Source organism: Ranitomeya imitator, chromosome 2 (genome assembly GCF_032444005.1).
Source record: "Ranitomeya imitator isolate aRanImi1 chromosome 2, aRanImi1.pri, whole genome shotgun sequence".
NCBI classification, from domain to species: domain Eukaryota; kingdom Metazoa; phylum Chordata; class Amphibia; order Anura; family Dendrobatidae; genus Ranitomeya; species Ranitomeya imitator.
In genome coordinates, this window is record NC_091283.1 from 754300398 (window position 1) to 754319922 (window position 19525).

A 19525-nucleotide genomic window follows, 5' to 3' on the forward strand; every position below is an offset into this window, starting at 1 on the left:
AGCAAATGAGTGGCATGTGCCCAGGATTATGGGTTCAGAGAAAAAAACAAAGCAAGAAAAAATGCATTGAAATAATTTTCAACACAAAAATCTTTTCAGGTTTAGAATTTTCCGACTCATAGAAACCCCCCTTAAACATGAAACAATCTAATAAAAGGGCATTTCCACCATAATAGTCATTGTCTGTCCACAGGATATGTCATCACTGATAGATGCACTCCCCTTTCCAATGAATACAGGGATGGCCATGTATATTTGTGGTCCTCTTCAATGATTTCCATGCTTACGGAAATAGATGTAAAAGTAGGATAGGGAACAGCAATTCTGAAGAAAGGTGTGGAGAACAAATGTGAGAATGGCATTTGTCAGACATTTATGGCATACTCTATGGACACTAAAGTATGGTTTAATTGAGATTAATAAAGGTATCTGTCATTTTTTCTAATAAAGGACTTTATTCTTGTCCTGTCTTTATTTACAAACAATACAAATATAGGATTAGTAATGGCTAGGTGTCTTATAGACACCTAGCCATTACTAAGCCGTGGGCTTGATGTCACCTGAAAGGTGACATCAACCCCACAAATATTACCCCTCTTGCCACCGCTACAGGGCAAGTGGGAAGAGCCAGGCAAAGTGCGAGAAAAGGCACATGTAATAGATGCGCCTCTTCTGGGCAGCTGTGGGCTGCTGTTTTTAGGCTGGGGTGCCTGTATCAATGGCCTCTTACCAGCCTGAGAATAGCAGCCCCCAGCTGTGAGCTTTAGCAAGCCTGGTTGTCAAAATTTTTTTATAAAAAATACTGCGTGGTTACCCCTCTATCCTTGATAACCAACCTTGCAGAAGCTGACAGCTGAGGGTTGCAGTCCCCAGCTGTGATTTTTGTCTGGTTGGTTTACGAAAATAGGAGGGAACCCACGTCGGGTTTTTCATTCATTTATTTCCTTATATTGCAGCCAGCGGCTGTGGAATACCCCGATCATCCACATCTACTGTCACTGTTATTAGCGGGAGCAGGTGTTGGATGATGGAGGTAACAGTCCCAAAAGCCCCCACCTGCTGTCGTTCAGACTTTAATATAACGCTCATCATTCTCCTCTGCTCACGGGCAGGCTTCAGCTGTAGCATTTCTTCCCTGGCGGTCGTCCGTGTAGTACTGATGCGGCACATGGGTGGCACACGGTTGCCACACAGGTCACTGGTATCTCCGGTACCGGTTTTTCGGTACTGGAAATATCAGAATGTGTGAAACCGACCTAATGGCGATCAGTTAGCGTACCTAGAAATAATGCAAGAGGGGTCTGGCTACCATAAATTATGCCACCCCACACCATAACCCGAGTGTCATGATCCAGACCAGGTTTTGAGTTGTTTTCCCTTTTTCCCGGTCTGGTCATGTCAAGCGTTAACCTTTTTCAGCCTCTGTCTGGGTTCAGGTTGGCTATTTATCACCGCTGCTTCCTGCAGGCGAAGTCAGTTATAGTTTTTGCCTAGTGCTGCTGTAGCTGACTCTTATTGCTCTGATTGGTCCTGCTACGTTTGCTGTCTGAACCCATGTCTCTGTTTTCCTGTTCTCGTCTTGACTCAGTGTTTCCATTTAATGTGCAGTCTCCCTGGTTTTGACTTGGCTCGTATCCTGACCTGTTTCTGTCCTTTGTCTAATCCGCTCCTGACAGTTACGGACCCCTTGGCTTGTCTCTGACCGCGAGTTTGCTTATTCCTTTGGTACTGCGTTGCAATCTAGGATTTGACCTGGTTTGACTATTCTGCTGCCACCTGTGGTAGCCTCACTGCTGCACAAGAGGTCAGCTCTGTTTAGGTACAGACCTGCTTCCTCTCAACTGCCATCTAGTGAAGCCGGCACCTACCTGCATTGCAGCAGCATGACACTGAGGAGTATAACCAGTGTAATTTCCCTCTGTGAAGGCCTCTTCATTGACCTCATGCCACCACTCTCATAGGTTATGTTGTGATGATTTCTGCCGTTTTCTTGGGTGCAGTAATAGCCAGAGATTCTGTGGGCAATGTCATGAAGCAGCGTTGTCTCTGTATGATGGATATTAAAATGGTGGTCATTTTAAAAATAAAAAGTCTAGAATACTAAGGGGAAGGGAAAGAATAAATGTAAACACTGGCCACTTTGGACCTACTGACAAGTCCTCATTAAACAATATGTCATTTTCTGATGACACAGTCCCTTTAACTGCCTTAATGAAATCTAGCAGCTTATCTTGCTCAGGAGAAAATATACGGTACATCCGGATAATTTGAATCAGAATAGTATGAAACAATTTCCTTGGCAGAAGATGAAGTTTAAGATAGATATGCCAGAGGAAAAGGGGATTTCAGGAGATGTTTTTTTTACTTTCTCTTCCTTTTCCTGCTCTCGAGGTGTAACTTGTTTGTTTAGAGTCAGATAAAATATTGTTAAAATAACTTTCAAATGACTAAAAAAAAGCTAACTTTACAAAGAAGAAATTTAGTGGAGAAAACTTTTGCCATGTTGATAAAAATACAACAGAGGGTATAAAATATACAGTAGATTAGAGTCAGAATATGTAGCAAGAACCTGGAGAATAGATGTACAGTGCCTTGCAAAAGTATTCGGCTCCCTGGAACTTTTCAACCTTTTCCCACATATCATAAAGATATCAAATGTAAATTTTTGGTGAAGAGTTAACAAGTGGAAGACAATTGTGAAGTTGAACGAAATTTATTGGTTATTTTTAATTTTTGTGGAAATTCAAAAACTGAAAAGTGGGGCATGCAATATTATTCAGCCCCTTTAACTTAATACTTTGTTGTGCCACCTTTTGCTGCGATTACAGCTGCAAGTCACTTGGGGTATGTCTCTATCAGTTTTGTACATCGAGAGACTGAAATTCTTGCCCATTCTTCCTTGGCAAACAGCTCGAGCTCAGTGAGGTTTGATGGAGATCGTTTGTGAACAGCAGTTTTCAGCTCTTTGCACAGATTCTCCATTGGATTGAGGTCTGGACTTTGACTTGGCCATTCTAACACCTGGATACGTTTATTTGTGAACCATTCCATTGTAGATTTTGCTTTATCTTTGGGATCATTGTCTTGTTGGAAGACAAATCTCCGTCCCAATCTCAGGTCTTTTGCAGACTCCAACAGGTTTTCTTCGAGAATGGTCTTGTATTTGGCTCCATCCATCTTCCCATCAATTTTAACCATCTTCCCTGTCCCTGCTGAAGAAAAGCAGCCCAAACCATGATGCTGCCCCCACCATGTTTGACAGTGGGGATGGTGTGTTCAGGGTGATGAGCTGTGTTGTCTTTACGCCAAACATATCATTTGGCATTGTTGGCAAAAAGTTTGATTTTGGTTTCATCTGACCAGAGCACCTTCTTCCACATGTTTGGTGTGTCTCCCACATGGCTTGTTGCAAACGTTAAACAACACTTTTTATAGATACCTTTGAGGAATGGCTTTCTTCTTGCCACTCTCCCATAGAGGCCAGATTTGTGCAGTGTATGACTGATTGTTGTCCTCTGGACAGACTGTCCCACCTCAGCTGTAGATGTTTGCAGTTCATCCAGAGTGATCACGGGCCTTGGCTGCATCTCTGATCAGTCTTCTCCTTGTTTGAGATGAAAGTTTAGATGGACGGCAGGGTCTTGGTAGATATGCAGTGGTATGATACTCCTTCCATTTCAATATGATCACTTGCACAGTGCTCCTTGGGATTTTAAAAGTTTTGGAAATCATTTTGTATCCAAATTCGGCTTTAACCTTCTCCACAACAGTATCACGGACCTGCCTGTTGTGTTCCTTGGTCTTCATGTTGCTTTCTGTGCTTCAAACAGAACCCTGAGACAATCACAGAGCTGGTGCATTTATACGGAGACTTGATTACACACAGGTGGATTATATTTATCATCATTAGGCATTTAGGACACATTGGATCATTCAGAGATCCACAATGAACTTCTGGAGTGAGTTTGCTGCACTGAAAGGAAAGGGGCCGAATAATATTGCACGCCCCTCTTTTCAGTTTTTGAATTTCCACAAAAATTTTAAATAACCAATAAATTTTGTTCAACTTCACAATTGTGTTCCACTTGTTGTTGATTCTTCAAAATTTACATTTGGTATCTTTATGTTTGAAGCATGATATGTGGGAAAAGATTGAAAAGTTCCAGGGAGCCGAATACTTTCACAATGCACTTTATATAACACATGTCATACTAAATTAAATTTTGAGGAGGGGAGCAGCAGTTCCAAATAGTGGTGCCATCAGGAAAGACGTTAAATCTCTGGTTACAGATACTAACAGTGCACTCTGCCAGAACAACGTATGGCTCTGCCATCTAAGGCATTCATCATCATGGGAGATCCTGGACTGAGCTGTAGTCTATGGCCCTCACTGTATGCTGCTGTCTTCTGCTGATCTCAAACCATTGTGCTTTAGCCTTACTATATACTACTGCTCTTTTCTGGCCATTATGGCTTAGTATGACATGTCAAATATAGGAAGAACCTTTGGCACAAACTTGATCTCTTGTAAAAAGTAGAGTGTTTATTACAATCACATATAGGAAAAACCCGGAACCCAACATCTTGGCCTATATTGGCCTTTATCAAGGTTATCTCAATAATACAAAAATATGAATTGATGTATCAGATGTATACAAAGCAATAAACATAACAATAAGACAGTATCCCATGACAGAAATATATGTTGTTGAAAAAAGAGGATTTCTAATTGCTAAGGGCGGTTTCACACTTGCGTTTTTGTCTGCAGCGTTTTTTGCACAAAACGCATGCATTTTTTTCCCTATATTTAACATTGAAAACGCATGCGGTTTTTTTTGTACGCATTTGGTCACGTTTTGAAACGCATGCTTTTTTACTGCATGCGTTCTTTTTCAGAAATGCAACTTGTAGTATTTTTGAGAGGCGTTTTTTTGACACATAAAAACGCATGCATTTTCATGCGTTTTTGTTGCGTCAAAAAATACATTGGAGTCAATGGAAACGCATGCGTTTTTTGTGCATGCGTTTGTTTGCGTTAAAAACGCATGCGTTTTTATAAAAAAAAAAACAGAAAACACACTGATATGCCACCCCCCACCATAAAGGTGATAAAGGGATCCTAACCCTAACCCTAAAGGGATCCTAACCCTAACGGGATCCTAACCCTATCCCTAACCCTACCCATAACCCTAAAGGGATCCTAACCCTACCCCTAACCCTAAAGGGATCCTAACCCTACCCCTAACCCTAAAGGGATCCTAACCCTAACACTACCCCTAAGGGGATCCTAACCCGAAAGGGATCCTAACCCTAACCCTAATCCCTTTAGGGTTAGGATCCCTTTAGGCTTAAGGCTAGGGGTAGGGTTAGGGTTAGGATCCCTTTAGGGTTAGGGTTATGATCCCTACCCCTAACCCTACCCCTAACTATTTCTGTTTATAGTGGGTTTTTTACTTTATTTTGATGATTGGCAGCTGTCACACATTTCTCAGCATGCGTTTAAAAAACGCAAACGCATGAAAAAATGCATGTAAACGCGTCAAACGGCAGCAGTTTTTTCACCACATGCAAAAACGCATGCGTCAAAAAAACGCAGCGTTTGCACGCGTTTACATGCCTTTTTTCACCATGCGTTTTTTTTTTAAAAACACATGTGTTTTGAAACGCAAGTGTGAAACCAGCCTAAGTGAGCCAAAAAACTGTGAAGACAATCAATAGACATATTATCTCAGCAAATTAGTAAACATGCAGGATTCATATAATAAGAAAATGCTCAAACCACTAAGAAAAGAGAAAAAGTGACAAGGTCATGCGGGTATCAGGTATCCGTATCAGGTATCCATATCAGGTATCCATGGAAATGATATATAATGTCTCTAACAGACGTAGCATAGTCTCTAAAGATCCTGAAAGAACAGTGATAAAATAGGAAAAAAATTATAGAAAAAAAAAATGGAAAAAGAAGGATGGGGAGAAAAAGGAACAGAGACAAGCTCACTATACCTGTATTCTAAGGGTATGTGCACACGTAGAAGTGGTCCACTGCGGATTTTTCTGCAGCGGATTTGATAAATCCGCAGTGCAAAAACACTGCGTTTTTAATGCGGATTTATCGCAGATTTACCGCAGATTTTGTGCAGTTTCCACTGCGGTTTTACACCTGCGGTTTTCTATTATGGAGAAGGTGTAAAACCGCTGTGGATTCCGCACAAAGAATTGACATGCTGCGGAATGTAAACCGCTGCGTTTCCGCGTGTTTTTTTCCGCAGCATGTGCACTGCGGATTGCGTTTCCCATAGGTTTACATTGTACTGTAAACGCATGGGAAACTGCTGCGGACCCGCAGCTGCGGAAACGCTGCGGATCCGCAGTAAAATCCACAGCGTGTACACATACCTAAAGGTAGACAAAGGTGCGCTCTAAGCTAAATAAGAAAACAAGAAGGAAAGAGTCAGTGAACTAAAATGATCATAAAAAATAAAAACAGAGAATGTCAGGGCAAAGTTACCTGTATGTTGAGGTAGGTAGGAGCCAGGGAAAAGCCTCTCAGGTGGTGGTGTGTGTGCAGGGTAATGGAGGGGCCCGTATACATAGTGTGGCAGGGAAAAGAGAACTGTGTCAGCTGTGAATGGGCAGATGATGCGGCTATGCAATAGAGAGCGGTCAGCGAAAAAAAAATGACGCATGCGCCGTGTGAGACAGAGAGCAGGGCAGCAAAGAGCCGTACAGGAGACCCAACAGGCGGAAGGATCTGAAGTAGTAATAGCGCATGCAAGATGGGACATTCAACGGCGCATGCACGAAGCCCTGAAAGAAAAAAATGATCATAGGAAAAGGGGAATCGCCGTGTATTGGAACAAACTGTGCTTGCGCGGACTGAATATTCACCATGGGTAAAGCTGGAATGGATAAAGGCTGACCGAGTAAAGAATAGATGTGTTAGGGATGGAAATGAAAAAGGGAAGAAAATAAGAGGTCTATGATCTTGTCCCTGACATCTTTATAAAGATCTTTGGTCTTGCCCATGTTGTAGAGGTTAGAGTCTGACTCATTAACTGAGTCTGTAGAAGAGGAGTCTTTTATAAAGGTGACTATGTAAGACAGCTGTCTTTAATGCAGGTAACAAGTTGATTAGGAGCGTCTAACTGGTCTGTAATAGCCAGAACTCTTAAAGGGACTCTGTCACCTGAATTTGAAGGGAACAATTTTCAGCCATGGAGGCGGGGTATTCGGGTGTTTGATTCACCCTTTCCTTACCCGCTGGCTGCATGCTGGCTGCAATATTGGATTGAAGTTCATTCTCTGTCCTCCGTAGTACACGCCTGCACAAGGCAATCTTGCCTTGCGCAGGCGTGTACTATGGAAGACAGAGAATGAACTTCAATCCAATATTGCAGCCAGTATGCAGCCAGCGGGTAAGGAAAGGGTGGAACAAACACCCAAAAACCCCGCCTCTATGGCTGAAGATTGTTCCCTCCAAATTCAGGTGACAGAGTCCCTTTAATGGTTGGTCACTGCAAAATGCAAATAAATTTATACAATTTATACAATGTGATATTCTGGATTTTATTTTTGATATTCTATCTCTCAATGTTATAATTACCAAGAAAAAAAGAAACAGACCAGGTCTTATAAATGGGGATCACCACACATTAGGATAAGGCACAAATTGAGACACAACTTTATTTTATATAAACACCATTAAGTAGCAAAACACAAACAATTTAAAAACATTTAAAAACATCATTATACAAAAAGCCCATAGTAAGGCTATAACCCGCACAGGACTCAAAGAGATATATATTGAAGAAAGTGGCTAATACCACCATGCCTACATAGACAGCTCTGCCACACTATAAGGCTGCCGTCACACTAGCAGTATTTGGTCAGTATTTTACATCAGTATTTGTATGCCAAAACCAGGAGTGGGTGATAAATGCAGAAGTCGTGCATATGTTTCTATTATACTTTTCCTCTAAGGCCAGGATCACACATACGCGAGATACGGCCGAGTCTGGTGCCGGCACTCCGGAGCGGAGCGTGCAGCCGCACAGCAACACATGGAGCTGCACGCTCCGCTCCCAAGTGCCGGCGCCAGAGGAGGGATTTCACCTGCGAGACTCGGCTGTATCTCGCGTATGTGTGATCCCGGCCTAATTGTTCCACTCCTGGTTTTGGCTTACAAACAGTGATGTAAAATACTGACCAAACACTGCTAGTGTGACGGCAGCCTAATAGGTGAGACCTTAATACACAGATGGAGACCAGATAGTCTATAAGGTAATGAGAGTTCCACAAATCTTAGCTGTTACTAAAATAATCCTCATATAAATGACAGTGCTGAGCGGCACCAAGCATATCATCACTCAAGATATAAACACACGCACAGCTTGCACTAAGTGCAGAAACTGACCATTAGGCTATAGAGCAATATAAAGTATGAGACCCAAAGTGTCCCATCAACATATGAGCGCTGTGAAGTAGATACTAAGACCACACGTAAGCCTAATAGACTAAGTGTACCAACAGTGTAATAGCCAATACTACCAAAGCAAGGTGTGCATAACTTAAGGACTCTATTTATATGCACACCTTGCTTTGGTAGTATTGGCTATTACTTTATATTGCTCTATAGCCTAATGGTCAGTTTCTGCACTTAGTGCAAGCTGTGCGTGTGTTTATATCTTGAGTGATGATATGCTTGGTCCCGCTCAGCACTGTCATTTATATGAGGATTGTTTTAGTAACAGCTAAGATTTGTGTTTTTAAATTGTTTGTGTTTTGCTACTTAATGGTGTTTATATAAAATAAAGTTGTGCCTCAATTTGTGCCTTATCCTAATGTGTGGTGATCCCCATTTATAAGACCTGGTCTCTTTTTTTCTTGGTCATTGGTCTAGCTATTGGTCTTGGTGCGATCCCACTGACCATGGTGCCCCCTCAAATTTATTTCTCAATGTTAAAATTAACCTACCCTTAAAATTATAGACTGTTCATGTCTTTTTCAATGGGCAACCTTACAAAATCAGAAAGGACTCAAATACTTATTTACTTTACTGTATGTGATTACACCACAGGGGGCCTCTATATATGATTATAATAATGGGGACCTCAATATAAAGCTAAGCCAAAAAAAGTGTCATGACTCTCTAGTCTATAGAATGGCAACATGTGAGCGCATGTATGAGATATGCATACTCCTGATGTGAGGATTTACAAGTCTGCAGTCAGAGTAACTACAGACTTGAATGCTACACAATATCTTCCATCACCACTGCATCATTTTGGAATCTGATTTAAATAGTGGAGAGTCCACAGCGCCTCCATAAGCACCGCAGGCTCTTTACACAGCTTATTGCAGTGAGTGTTGATAGTCGGAGCTTCACCAATCTAATGGCTGGTGTCGATGGCTTGTCTTGAGGAGAAATTATCAATTTTGCAAAGCTGGATAACCTCTTTAGCTATGTGAGGCCATTATATTGTATGGTGCACAGAGAGCTCGTACCTATCATAGTACATGGGGATGATCTGCGTATGAGAATAATCAGTGACATGTAAATGAGACTTACTGCATTTTATTCCCCATAAAGCTTAAAGAGGTTGAGCAGCAAAATGACAAAGAAACGCATCAAAAACTTGCATTTTAATGCAGAATTGCTGTATTTTTAGGGTGATTGCATTTTGTCCTGCATGTGACAGTCTCAGTATATACATAATATATATATATATATATATATATATATATATATATATATATATATATATTAACAACCATAAAACCACTCACAACATATAAGCTATCTATAGGGTTACCATAGAGAAGGTTGTATAGCACTAATACAAGTTTTTTCACAGGAAAAAAAAGTAACTAGAACTGACATAAATTAGACACTATAATGTCTACCCTAAGGAACCTAAGAATGTATTAGGCAAAAACCATCGCCGCGAAATGTTAGCACAGCGCGGACACCGCATAAAATCGAGGTCCCGGCTCCGTCCACAGGAGCAGCAGGTGCAGGCCGCAATGTTGGTGTTCCCTATTAGGTCCGCCCCGGGAGTGCCGGCCTCTGATTGGTGGGCGGGGAGCGGCACCTGGTGCAGCAGCTGTTCCTGCTCAGTCAGTGTAGAAGAGTAGGAGCTGTGGGTGTGCACTGTGCCGGTAAGTGCTGGGGCCATGTGCGCAGCCTGTGTGTCCGTGTGTAGCGTAGTAATGAGGACTGCAGCACTGCTGACCCAATACAACTCCGTGTGTAAGAGGAGGACGCAGCCCATTGTATATGTGGAGCAGCTCTAGATATTGTTATATGAAGCTTATTATTACATTCATCATTAGAATTGGATTGAAGTAGAAGATTGGGACAATAAGGTCGTGTTCACATGTGGTGGTTTTGCTGTGTTTTTAAGCAGTGTATTTGATACATAGAATACGCAGCGTTTTACCGCACCCGTATACTCAGCGATTTCTGGAGCCGTGTGCACACGCTGCGGTTTTTTTCAGCTCCTATTTTGAGCCCTTCTGCGCTTTGCTTTTGCCAATAAGCAGCATGCCAGCACCTCCTGTGTTTTCTCAGCGCTTTACGCCCATTAAAATGACGAACGCAAATAAAAATGTGCTTATTGTATAAAGTGTTTTTTTTCTTTCTTTTTCTTGAGAAACTTTGACTACTTTTTTTTTGCCTCAACTGGCAACAAACGTTTTGTAGGCTAAAATTTACATCTAGAATATTTATAATTTGTACTTTTTGTTTGAGCTTTTGGAGAGTTTTTGATGTTGTAGGTTTTCTGCACTGAAAGGAAACCTGTCACCCCCAAAATGGAAGGTGAGCTAAAGCCCACCAGCATCAGGGGAATTCTGGAATGGTGTAGATAAGCCCCCAATGTATCCTGAAAGATGAGAAAAAGAGGCTAGGTTATACTCACCCAGGGGCGTTCCCGCTGCGGTCTGGTCGGATGGGTGTCTCAGGTCCGCTCCGGCGCGTCCCATCATCTTCCGATGACGTCCTCTTCTTGTCTTCATGCCGCAGCTCCAGCGCAGGCGTTTTGTTTGTCCTGTTGAGGGCAGAGCAAAGTACTGCAGTGCGCAGGCGCCAGGCCTCTCTGACCTTTCCCTGCGCACTGCAGTACTTTGCTCTGCCCTCAACAGGACAGACAAAACGCCTGCGCTGGAGCTGCGGCGTGAAGACAAGAAGAGGATGTCATCGTAAGAAGATGGGAGGTGCTGGACTGGACCGCCCACTCAGGTGAGTATAATCTAACCTTTTTTTCTCATCTTTTAAGATACATCAGGGGCTTATCTACAGCATTACAGAATACTATAGATAAGTCCCTGATGCTGTTGGGCTTACCTCACCTTCCATTTTGGGGGTGACAGGTTCACTTTAAGTAAAATAGGTTACTTGCATTTTTTTTTTAAATATACAGTGTCAGAAACTCATTGTGGGAATGTAGCCTTATTTTTTATTTTATTTTTTTTATTGCAGCAAATCAATGAGTAATTACAGATTTCACAAGTCCCCCAGTGCTTATTATCCTGGGGTGTTGCCTTCTTTCTGTATAATTAGAGCTTCTCAGGAGTGAGACACACAGACAGCCCACACTCCAGAATGATACATTTGACCTACAGTGCGGACAGGAGAGCTTTGTTTGGACCTAGTTCACTAAAGGCAGTAAGGACAGGATACATTTGTAGCAAAGGTGCTTGATACTGTTTTCTATGTAATTTCTGAATTGTACATGGCCAACCATGGGTTGACGGCTTCCAGGGCATGGCAAATGTTGTTGCCCATGAACTTAGAAATGTTCCATTTAGAAAATATTAAAGGGAGCTTGTCATCAGAATTTACCCACAGAAGGCATTAGGAGCACATTCTGGATTTATTTATTTTTATTATAGATTTATTTATTTTTATATTTGAAAGTAGGTGAAGGAGCCATGCCACTTTCCTACTTCAATGCCACGCCGTGGCATTGATTGATTGCTTTCCCGGGATTAGGCAGGCAGGGAAGGTAAGGAGCATTCAACTTTGACTTTTAAACATTTAGCATTTAAAGGGACTCTGTCACCTGAATTTGGAGGAAACGATTTTCAGCCATAGAGGCGGGGTTTTCGGATGTTTGATTCACCCTTTCCTTACCAGCTGGCTGCAATATTGGATTGAAGTTCATTCTCTGTCCTCCATAGTACACGCCTGCGCAAGGCAAGATTTCCTTGTGCAGGCATGTACTACGGAGGACAGAGAATGAACTTCAATCCAATATTGCAGCCAGCATGCAGCCAGCGGGTAAGTTAAGGGTGAATCAAACACCCGAAAACCCCGACTCTATGGCTGAAAATTGTTCCCTCCAAACTCAGGTGACAGAGTCCCTTTAAGGCTCATACAGGCATCATTTTATAGGGTACAAAGAGGCTGATAAAGTGCTCCTAATACCTTCTAGGGGTATATCCTGATAACAGGTTCCCTTTAATGCCCTTTTAAAAAGTAATGGGTGTCCCCCCTAAAAGCAATACTTTTAAACCTTTAAGTAAAACCTTTTGTGCCACCCACCCTCAAGGATAAAGTGTTTGTATACATCTGTTCCTGTTCCCTGCACCCAGAGAGCTGATGAGGCTAACAGCGTGTCTGCTATTAAAGAGAAATGAATATTCACTGCATTACATTCACATGGTCATGGAATGCAGTGAATATTCATTTAGCTTTAGCAGCGGCCTCCTGTGATTTGCTGCCACTTCCCACCACAGCCAGGGCAGGTATATCTGGACTATAAGATGTACCCCGTATTTTCCTCCACATTTTTGGAGGAAAAAAGTGTGTCTCAGGCTGTGTGCACGCGTTCAGAATTTTTAGCGTTTTTTCAGCCGTTTTCTGCCGAAAAAATGCTAAACTGCTTACATAAGCATCCCATCATTTTTAATGCATTCCGCATTTTTTGTGCACATGCTGCGTTTTTTCCCGCAGCGGAATTGCATTCCAGAAAAAAATGCAGCATGTTCATTCTTTGTGCGGAATCGCGGCGATTCCACACACATAGGAATGCATTCATCTGTTTACTTCCCGCATGGGGATATACCCACCATGCGGGAAGTAAGCGGATCATGTGCGGTTGGTACCCAGGGTGGAGGAGAGGAGACACTCCTCAAGGCCCTGGGAACCATATAATCGTTAAAAAATCAAGATATTCTCACCTTCCGGCATCCCCAGCAGCCTTCCCGCTCCTCACGATGCTCCCGTTCCCAGTAATGCCTTGCGAAAATGACCTGTAATTACGTAATGGTCTCGCGTGATGCTTCGTCATCACAGGTCATTGCCGCGAGGCCTTACTGGGAACGGGAGCTGCCGGGAGCATCGCGAGGAGCGGGAAGGCTGCTGGGAATGCCAGAAGATGAGAATATCATGATTTTTTATTTTTTAAATTATTTTTAAAATTATATCTTTTTACTTTTGATGCTGCATAGGCAGCATCAATAGTAAAAAGTTGGTCAGATTTGTCAAACACTATGTTTGACAAGTGTGACCAACCTGTCAATCAGTTTTCCAAGCAATGCTACAGATCGCTTGGAAAACGCTAGCATTCTGCAAGCTAATTACACTTACAAAATGCTAGTGTTTAGTGGGAATACGCATGCCAATTCTGCTTGCGATATACCCACGGCAGGGATGCAGAATTGCCGCGGAAACGTCTGCGGCAATTCTGCAACGTGTGCACTTAGCCTTATTGTCCAAACAATACGGTCATTTTAAAAATAATTTGCATTTCTAGAAGTTTGCACCATGGACAACCAACCACTTTTGTGGCACTATTAAAGCTATGCTACTGTATAGACCCACCTACACCACTGCATGCCTTCAATTTCATAAAGTGTCTTTTTTAGTGATGAGCGAACTTGATCGGATGCTAACTGAATGTCTTTGGCGTGCTTGAGTAATATGTTCGAGTCCCCTTGCCTGCTTGTTCTCACGGCTGTTCGACAACCGCGCCACATGCAGGTATTGCCTAACAAACATTTGACTTTTTGAACGCAAAATTGGTTGGACTCGAGAGCGGATGTCATGTTGCGTTTAGAGAGCCCCTGATGTGCCTAACCAGTGGAATCCCCAATAGAAACTAGACCCCTCTAGGAACTAGCTGTGTGGTGAGAATCTTGAGTCCCTGATTGCTTCACAGAAATGTATAAAATTGATCCATGAAAACAAAAAAGTCACATTTTTTCCACAAAAATGTTATTTTTGTTCCAAGTTCTTTATTTTCACAAGGGTACCAGGAGAAATTGCACCATACAATTTGCTGTGCAATTTCTCTTGAGTACGCCGATATCCCATATGTGGGGGAAAACTACTGTTTGAAGGCATGGCAGGACTCAAAAGGGAAGGAGGACCATTTGACTTTTTGAATGCAAAATTGTCTGGAATCATTAGCGGAGACCATGTAACATTTAGAGAGCCCCTGACGTGCCTAAACAGAGGAACACCCCCCCACAAGTGACCCCATTTTGGAAACTAGACCCCCTCAAGGAATTTATCTAGATTTGTGCTGAGCACCCTGCACCCTCAGGTCAGGTCTTTTACTATGTTAAACTGTGAAAATGAAAATACATTTTTTTTTCACACACAAATGTTTTATCCCCATTTTTTTTTTTCATTTTGACAAGGATTACATGAGAAACTAGACCCCAAAATTTTTGGTGCAATTTATCCCGAGTACATCGACACCCCATATGTGGTCAAAAACTACTTTTGAGGCACAATGCAAAGCTCAGAGGGGAAAAAGGGCCATATTGGAGTTCAGATATTTCTGGAATGGTTTGAAGGTGCCAAATCATATTGTCAGGACCCCCACAATCAGTGATGGTTTGGGGAGCCATGTCATCTGCTGATGTTTTATCAAGACCAAAGTAAGTGCAGCCGTCTATCAGGGAATTTTAGGGGACTTCATGCTTCCCTATGCTGACAAACTTTTTGGAGATGGAAATTTCATTCTCTAGCAGGACTTGGCACCTGTCCACACCACCAAAGTACCAATAACTGGTTTGAGGGTTGGACACGCTTAGCTGCTCCTCCAGGTAGACACAGGAACACTTTTATACTGAAACACCAGCTGGTTTATTAAAGTCAGCATAAACCAAGGCAGGGTTCAGGAAAACAAACGCAGAGCCTTCCTGGCTTAAGGGAAAACAAAGCAAACAAAGTTCTTCAGAGTCCTTTCTCTACAGCAGGGGTCCCCAACGTTTCTGGCCTTGAGAGCCACAGTCAGCTCTGAGAAAGGGTCGCGAGCCACATCCAGCCTTGAGAGAGGGTCGTGAGCCACATTGAGCTCACGCCCCCCTCAAAATAGTGGCAAAGCAGTATACAAAGATCCAAGGGTTCCTACAATACCCCCATTCAGTATTCTCCTATAAAGCACTCCCAAGACAGTGTCATATCCAGCTTCAAACACCTCCTCTGACAGGTGGTGTCATCTTGTCTCCAGCGTACCATACTTAAATCATCTCAAAATCCTAAGACCAGTAGATGTGCATGCAGATCTGCTCTTCTGTGCAGGGCTGCTCACAAAATTCAGATGTGCTCTTGATACCTATTTGCTAGAACTGGAGCTAATGCACCAAGCTGACAGAGAGCCACGAGCCACAATTCATAGGTCCGCGAGCCACATGTGGCTCCCAAGCTACAGGTTGGGGACCCCTGCTCTACAGGTTCCACCTGCAGACGCATGGAAAAGTTCTCTGCTTCTCCTGGGGCCACGTGGGATTGCTTCCTCTCCCAATACACCACACAGACTGTCTCTCATGTTCAGGTATTTATCCAGGACCATGTGATGATGATCACATGATCCTGACATCACCAAAGGTACTGCTAGTACACATGCCGGTCTTGGCTTTGCAAGAGGGGATACGGTGAGCACCCTCCCACTCGATGGGTGCTCACATAAAACCAGCCCATTGTAATTATAAAATTAACTCTCTCATCACTTAGCATGCTGGAGGCAAAAACAATCTGGTTCTACATCTCTGACTGTAGTATATGCAGTATCTCCTTTCATAAACTGTGCCAGTGACTCTGTCACACTGGTTTAAAAACGACAGTATCAATGTGCTTAATTTGGCCAGCAAACTCAACTGGTCTTAAACCCATAGATAATGTGGGGTATTGTCAAAAGGAAGACGAGACACCAGACCCAACATTGCAGACAAGCTGAAGGCTGCTATTAACCCCTTAACCCCCAACCTGTGATGCCACGTAGGCGTCATGAAAGTCGGTGCCAATCCGACCTGTGATGCCTATGTGGCATCATTGCAGAATCACATTCCTGTAGATCAGGTGAAAAGGTTAACTGAAATTTCACCCGACCTGCAGGGACAGGGGAGTGTGTTGTGAATTCTGTTGTTAAGCTCCCTCCTGTGGTCATGAATGGTACTTCGGCTGGTTCTGTCCATGGGCTTCCTCTGGTGGTTGTGAGTGGGGCGGCGGCTTCTGAGGTTCCTTCCACAGGTGACGAGGTTAATTCGTTAGCTGGCTGCTCTATTTAACTCCACCTAGATCATTGCTCCATGCCACCTGTCAATGTTCCAGTATTGGTCTAGTTCGCTCCTGGATCGTTCTTGTGACCTGTCTTCGCAGCAGAAGCTAAGTTCCTGCTTGTTTTTCTCTGTTTGCTATTTTTTCTGTCCAGCTTGCTATTTTGATTTTTGTCTTGCTTGCTGGAAGCTCTGGGACGCAGAGGGAGCGCCTCTGCACCGTGAGTCGGTGCGGAGGGTCTTTTTGCGCCCTCTGCGTGGTCTTTTTGTAGTTTTTTGTGCTGACCGCAAAGTTACCTTTCCTATCCTCTGTCTGTTCAGTAAGTCGGGCCTCACTTTGCTAAATCTATTTCATCTCTGTGTTTGTAATTTTCATCTTAACTCACAGTCATTATATGTGGGGGCTGCCTGTTCCTTTGGGGAATTTCTCTGAGGCAAGGTAGGCTTTATTTTTCTATCTTTAGGGCTAGCTAGTTCCTTAGGCTGTGACGAGGCACCTAGGGAGCGTCAGGAGCGCTCCACGGCTATTTCTAGTGTGTGCGATAGGATTAGGGATTGCGGTCAGCAGAGTTCCCACGTCTCAGAGCTTGTCCTGTATTATTAGTAACTATCAGGTCATTCCGTGTGCTCTTAACCACCAGGTCCATTATTGTCCTCACCACCAGGTCATAACAGGAGTGGTCCTTGAGCCCAGGTGGGGTGGCTTCGCCCCCCCGTGGCTACGATCACTCTGATTGGCTGTTGAAAGTGAAACAGTCAATCAGAGCAATCGTAATATTTCACCAATGAAAATTGGTGAAATATTACAATCCAGCCATTGCAGATGCTGCAATATCATCGGCCACGGCTGGAGAACCCGATCTGCGCCCGCCACCGACTGATGGCGGCAATCTGCAGCCGCCGCCAGTGTTCCCTACCCTCCCTTATGTCCTCTGCTGCAATCGTCTCCCCTCCTCTCCCCTTCGTCCTGTCCGGTGCCCACTTGCTGTCCGATCCCTACCTCCGGAGCCCCGGGTCCCTCCCGATGTCCGACCGGCTTCAAGTATGGGCGTCGACATCTTCCAAAATGGCGGGCGCATGCGTAGTGCGCCCGCCGAATCTGCCGGTCGGCAGATTCGTTCATTCATTTTGATCACTGTGATAGATCATATCACAGTGATCAAAATAAAAAAAATAGTAAATTAACCCCCCCCCCCCCCTTTTATCACCCCCATAGGGGAGCATGATAAAATAAAGAAAATATATTTATTTTAATTTTTCCACTAGGGATAGGGTTAGAATTAGGGTTAGAGTTAGGGTTAGGGTTGCAATTAGGGTTAGAATTAGGGTTAGGGTTACAATTAGGGTTAGGGTTGCAATTAGGGTTAGGGTTGCAATTAGGGTTACGGTTAGGGTTAAAATTAGGCTATGCACGGTGCGGATTTGGCTGCGGATCCGCAGCAGATTGGCCGCTGCGGATTCGTAGCAGTTTTCCATCACATTTACAGTACCATGCAAACCTATGGAAAACCAAATCCGCTGTGCCCATGGTGCGGAAAATACCGCTCGGTATTTTCCGCAGCATGTCAATTCTTTGTGCGGATTCTGCAGCGTTTTACACCTGTTCCTGTATACGAATCCGCTGGTGAAATCCGCACAGAAAACACTAGAAATCCGCCGTAAATTTTTCAAAAACGGTGCGGAAAAATCCGCACACAAATCCGCAGCATGGGCACATAGCCTTAGGGTTAGGGTTGGAATTAGTTAGGGTTAGAATTAGGGTTAGGGTTGGAAGTAGGGTTGAGATTAGGGTTAGGGGTGTGTTTGGGTTAGGGTTAGGCTTGTGGTTAGGGTTATGGTTGGGATTAGGGGTGTGTTGGGTTTAGGGTTGTGGTTAGGGTTGGGATTAGGGTTAGGGGTGTGTTGGGGTTAGGGTTGTGATTAGGGTCATGGTTAGAGTTGGGATTAGGGTTAGGGATGTGTTGGGGTTAGTGATGGAGTTAGAATTGAGGGGTTTCCACTGTTTAGGCACGTCAGGGGGTCTCCAAACGCGACAGCCAATCTTGCGGTCAAAAAGTCAAATGGTGCTCCCTCCCTTCCGAGCCCTGACGTGCGCCCAAACAGTGGTTTACCCCCACATATGGGGGACCAGCATACTCAGGACAAACTGGATAACAACTTTTGGGGGTCTAGTTTCCAAAATGGGGTCACTTGTGGGGGAGCTCCAATAGGCAAACAGGGGCTCTCCAAACGTGACATGGTGTCCGCTAACGATTGGAGCTAATTTTCCATTCAAAAAGTCAAATGGCGCTCCTTCCCTTCCGAGCCCTGCCATGCAGCCAAACAGTGGTTTACCCTACATATGAGTTATCGGTGTACTCAGGAGACATTGCCCATCAAATTTTAGGATCCATTTTATCCTGTTGCCCATGTGAAAAAGAGAAAAATTGAGGCTAAAAGAAAATTTGTGTGAAAAAAAGTACTTTTTAATTTTTACGGATCAATTTGTGAAGCACCTGGGGGTTGAAAGTGCTCACTATGCATCTAGATAAGTTCCTGGGGGGGTCTAGTTTCCAAAATGGGGCCACTTGTGGGGGAGCTCTTTAGGCACACAGGGGGCTCTCCAAATGTGACATGGTGTCCGCTAAAGATTGGAGCCAAGTTTTCTTTCAAAAAGTCAAATGGCGCTCCTTCCCTTCCGAGCCCTGTCGTGCGCCCAAACAGTGGTTCCCCCTTACATATGAGGTATCGGCATACTCAGCGCAAATTGGACAACAACTATCGGGGTCCAGTTTCTCCTTTTACCCTTGGGCACCTTTAGGGGTGCAGTTTTTAGAATGGTGTCAACTTTGGGTATTTTCAGCCATATAGACCCCTCAAACTGACTTCAAATGTGAGGTGGTCCCTAAAAAAAATTGTTTTGTAAATTTTAGCTGTAAAAATGAGAAATCCATGGTCAAATTTTAACCATTATAACTTCCTAGCTAAAAAAAAAAAAATTTATTTCCAACATTGTGCTGATGTAAAGTATACGTGT

General features: G+C 43.5%; 1 protein-coding gene across 2 annotated transcripts in view; it reads left to right on the forward strand.

The window, feature by feature from the left end:
• The first annotated feature begins 10068 nt into the window (after positions 1-10068).
• LRRC20 (leucine rich repeat containing 20) overlaps positions 10069-19525 on the forward strand; it is a 772802-nt gene continuing 763345 nt past the window's right edge. For both annotated transcript variants that reach the window (XR_011318505.1, XM_069753308.1), the window contains exon 1: positions 10069-10158. The gene's annotated coding sequence lies outside the window, so the exon portion shown is untranslated. The remainder of the gene's footprint in view (positions 10159-19525) is intronic.